Genomic DNA, 4,948 nt, shown 5'->3' on the forward strand with positions numbered 1-4,948 from the left:
TCTTTGAACAACTTTGAGATGCCTCAATTAACTGTTCCTTTAGTCGTCGAGTTCGTATTTTAAGTTCAAACGTTCCATCCTCCATCTATATCCAAATTGTCTTAATGTTGGAACTAGTTTGGTGACCATTGATTGTACCAATTCCAGTCTATCTATATCCTTCTGAAAACTTGGAGCCCAGAATTAGACTCCGTATTCTAGAAGGGGTCTTACTAGCGATGTGTACACCTGTAGTACTGTCTTTGATTCTATATTTGAATTGTCCCTTTATGTAACGTACTAGTTTTGTTTTATTCTATGTTTAGCTTGTATGTTCTGTTAAAAGGAAACGCGACTGAAAATATATACAAAACTACATTCAATCAGAGTAACAGCTAATTCACTCTCGTGCTGGGAAAGTCTGATGCAGGCAAGGACTACAAAACCATGGCCATGATTAGTTATATTTACCCCCACTAGATGGCAGTCGTAGCAATTATGTAAACGAGAAAAAGAATCGCAAGATGGAACCGTCGGAAGTCAGTTATGGAGCTGACAGTAATTATTAATGTGTGAAGCTTCTCTCTCTCTCTCTCTCTCTCTCTCTCTCTCTCTCTCTCTCAGGAACCTGTGTTATACCGGGCATATTTTCAAAGGAGCGTGTGTTCTCAAAGGTTGCATTGCAAACATCTACACTTGGCTGACTGCACATTCTAAATGGCCTTTCATGGATGGTTGAAGGTTGCCTATGCTCAGTGGAGTCTCACAATCTCTGGTACACATAATCAGCATTTTCCTCTTTAAGTGGACCGATGGAATACAAAGGAAAACAACGTTGTTAAATTTTGCAAGAAATAATTAATAATAGAAATAAGTTCCTACAGATAATCCCTTTTTATGTCTTAAAATTTTAGTTGTGAAGCGATTTAGATTCATCTTTGTCAGGGGTTTCTTATTTGTGAAATATTTCTCTCTCTCTCTCTCTCTCTCTCTCCTCTCTCTCTCTCTCTCTCTCTTACAGCCAATGAAGATTGCACGAGAATTATCATTTTACTAATATTTTAAAAAATCTATAATACTACAGATTTAAAAGCATAGTCTCTCTCTCTCTCTCTCTCTCTCTCTCTCTCTCTCTCTTATCACAGAATGCTATGTATATTTCACAATCTCAATTGTAATTACATGAATAAAATAGATATTATTTGAATACACTTAAACTGAATCCAATCTCTCTCTCTCTCTCTCTCTCTCTCTCTCTCTCTCTCTTTCATCAGAGAAGGCTATGTATATTTCACTAAATCTCAATTTTAATTACATGAATAAAATAGACATTATTTGACTACACTTAAACTGAATCCAATCTCTCTCTCTCTCTCTCTCTCTCTCTCTCTCTCTCATCACAAAAGGCTATGTATATTTCACTAAATCTCAATTTTAATTACATGAATAAGATAGACATTATTTGACTACACTTAAACTGAATCCAATCTCTCTCTCTCTCTCTCTCTCTCTCTCTCTCTCTCTCTCTCTCTCTCTCTCTTTCATCACAGAAGGCTATGTATATTTCACTAAATCTCAATTTTAATTACATGATTAAAAGACATTATTTGACTACACTTAAACTGAATCCAATCTCTCTCTCTCTCTCTCTCTCTCTCTCTCTCTCTCTCTCTCTCTCTCTCTTTCATCACAGAAGGCTACGTATATTTCACTAAATCTCAATTTTAATTACATGAATAAAAGACATTATTTGACTACACTTAAACTGAATCCAATCTCTCTCTCTCTCTCTCTCTCTCTCTCTCTCTCTCTCTAATAGCAAATATATGTAAAGTATGCTGTATGTATATATCTTGAAATCATAACTCGATTGCAGTAAAAGAATCGCTTGAATACACGAAAGATCATATAGGAAATTTCCAATATAATAGAAACTGCAAATATCATAAAACACAGTCTATTTATTTACTACATAAATGATCCTTCAATTAGCATACAAAGCAATTATAACATCACAGAGCGAATATTTGTTGACAAATAAATCAGTTCTATAATCCCTGCTATACTCGCCCCGTCATTTATCGATCACAAATAATTAATGTATTTGTTGATACCGAAAAACCTTCAAACTTGCAGAAAATGCTTTTATGTTGATCAGACTGACATAAGTCTTTTTATAGTGTATATATGACATATCTGATTTGATGTTACTTTTTTAGAATAATTTATTGTTAATTTTTTCTCTTCGTTTATTTCCTTATTTCCTTTCCTCACTGTGCTATTTTTCCGTGTTGAAGCTGACATAAGTATTTTATAGTGTCTATATGATATATCTGTTTTGATGCTACTTTTTAGAATAATTTGTTAATTTGTTCTCATCGTTTATTTATTTCCTTATTTCCTGTCCTCACTGGGCTATTTTTCCCTGTTGAAGCCTTTTGGTCTTATAGCATATTGCTTTTCCAACAAGGGTTGTAGCTTGACTAGTAATAATAAATAAAAATGATAATAGTAATGACTAGACATATCGTGGAAAATGACGATGAAAAACTTTTTTTTATCTATCTATAAATGGTTTCCGGTGAGAGTGGGGCTGAGACAGGGATGTGTGATGTCGCCGTGGTTGTTTAACTTGTATGTTGATGGAGTGGTGAGAGAGGTGAATGCTCGAGTGCTTGGACGAGGATTAAAACTGGTAGGCGAGAATGACCATGAATGGGAGGTAAATCAGTTGTTGTTTGCGGATGATACTGTACTGGTAGCAGACACAGAAGAGAAGCTTGACCGACTAGTGACAGAATTTGGAAGGGTGTGTGAGAGAAGGAAGTTGAGAGTTAATGTGGGTAAGAGTAAGGTTATGAGATGTACGAGAAGGGAAGGTGGTGCAAGGTTGAATGTCATGTTGAATGGAGAGTTACTTGAGGAGGTGGATCAGTTTAAGTACTTGGGGTCTATTGTTGCAGCAAATGGTGGAGTGGAAGCAGATGTACGTCAGAGAGTGAATGAAGGTTGCAAAGTGTTGGGGGCAGTTAAGGGAGTAGTAAAAAATAGAGGGTTGGGCATGAATGTAAAGAGAGTTCTGTATGAGAAAGTGATTGTACCAACTGTGATGTATGGATCGGAGTCGTGGGGAATGAAAGTGATGGAGAGACAGAAATTGAATGTGTTTGAGATGAAGTGTCTGAGGAGTATGGCTGGTGTATCTCGAGTAGATAGGGTTAGGAACGAAGTGGTGAGGGAGAGAACGGGTGTAAGAAATGAGTTAGCGGCTAGAGTGGATATGAATGTGTTGAGGTGGTTTGGCCATGTTGAGAGAATGGAAAATGGTTGTCTGCTATAGAAGGTGATGAATGCAAGAGTTGATGGGAGAAGTACAAGAGGAAGGCCAAGGTTTGGGTGGATGGATGGTGTGAAGAAAGCTCTGGGTGATAGGAGGATAGATGTGAGAGAGGCAAGAGAGCGTGCTAGAAATAGGAATGAATGGCGAGCGATTGTGACACAGTTCCAGTAGGCCCTGCTGCTTCCTCCGGGGCCTTAGATGACCGCGGAGGTAGCAGCAGTAGGGGAGTCAGCATTATGAAGCTTCATCTGTGGTGGAAATGTGGGAGGTTGGGCTGTGGCACCCTAGCAGTACCAGCTGAACTCGGTTGGGTCCCTGATTAGGCTGAAGGAACATAGAGAGTAGAGGTCCCCTTTTTGTTTTGTTTCATTGTTGGTGTCGGCTACCCCCCAAAATTGGGGGAAGTGCCTTGGTATATAGATAGATAGATAAATAGTTGAAAACTACAGTGTATATATATATATATATATATATATATATATTTATCTATCTATCTTGAAAATATAGTTAATTGCTTATGATTATTTTTTAAAGATACTTTTTGTTTTATTTCAGATATTCAAGATCAATTTAATAAATTTCTCATTTGATATTTTTCAGAAGTGTCTTTAACTTTACTGTGAAGAACACTCCATTGTAAGAAATAGGTTTATTCAAATAGAATGTAGATAACTCTTATCAGAGTGGATGTGTCTGCACGTAAAAATGTCAGTATGCATGTGGAATCAATTAATATATCTTGTATGATACATTTGTGTATATGTATAAGTATACATGTGTATGAGATTTGTGAATGTATGTGTAGGTTATATCCATATGTACATTATTTTATGTGTATTGTATTTATTTACTTGTATATCTGCAGTGTATGTGTATTTGTATGTATATGCGTACAGGTGTCTGTATATATGTATATATATTTATGGATAATTATGATTATATGTGAATAAGATATCACTTGCTGGAATGTAGGTCGGACTTTTTGCCATAGGCTAGCTCTCTCTCTCTCTCTCTCTCTCTCTCTCTCTCTCTCAACAATAATAGTATACAGGATGTCCATCTCTCTCTCTCTCTCTCTCTCTCTCTCTCTCAACAATAATAGTATACAGAATGTCCATATCTCTCTCTCTCTCTCTCTCTCTCTCTCTCTCAACAATAATAGTATACAGAATGTCCATATCTCTCTCTCTCTCTCTCTCTCTCTCTCTCTCTCTCAACAATAATAGTATACAGAATGTCCATATCTCTCTCTCTCTCTCTCTCTCTCTCTCTGTCACAACAATAATAGTATATATACGGAAAGTCCATCTCTCTCTCTCCTCTCTCTCTCTCTCTCTCTCAACAATAATAGTATACAGAATGTCCATCTCTCTCTCTCTCTCTCTCTCTCTCTCTCTCTCTCTCTCTCAACAATAATAGTATACGGAATGTCTCTCTCTCTCTCTCTCTCTCTCTCTCTCTCAACAATAATAGTATACAGAATGTCCATATCTCTCTCTCTCTCTCTCTCTCTCTCTCTCTCAACAATCTCTCCTCTCTCTCTCTCTCAACAATAATAGTATACGGAATGTCTCTCTCTCTCTCTCTCTCTCTCTCTCTCTCTCTCTCTCTCTCTCTCTCTCTCTCTCA

This window comes from Palaemon carinicauda, chromosome 27 (assembly GCF_036898095.1).
Source record: "Palaemon carinicauda isolate YSFRI2023 chromosome 27, ASM3689809v2, whole genome shotgun sequence".
Lineage (NCBI taxonomy): Eukaryota > Metazoa > Arthropoda > Malacostraca > Decapoda > Palaemonidae > Palaemon > Palaemon carinicauda.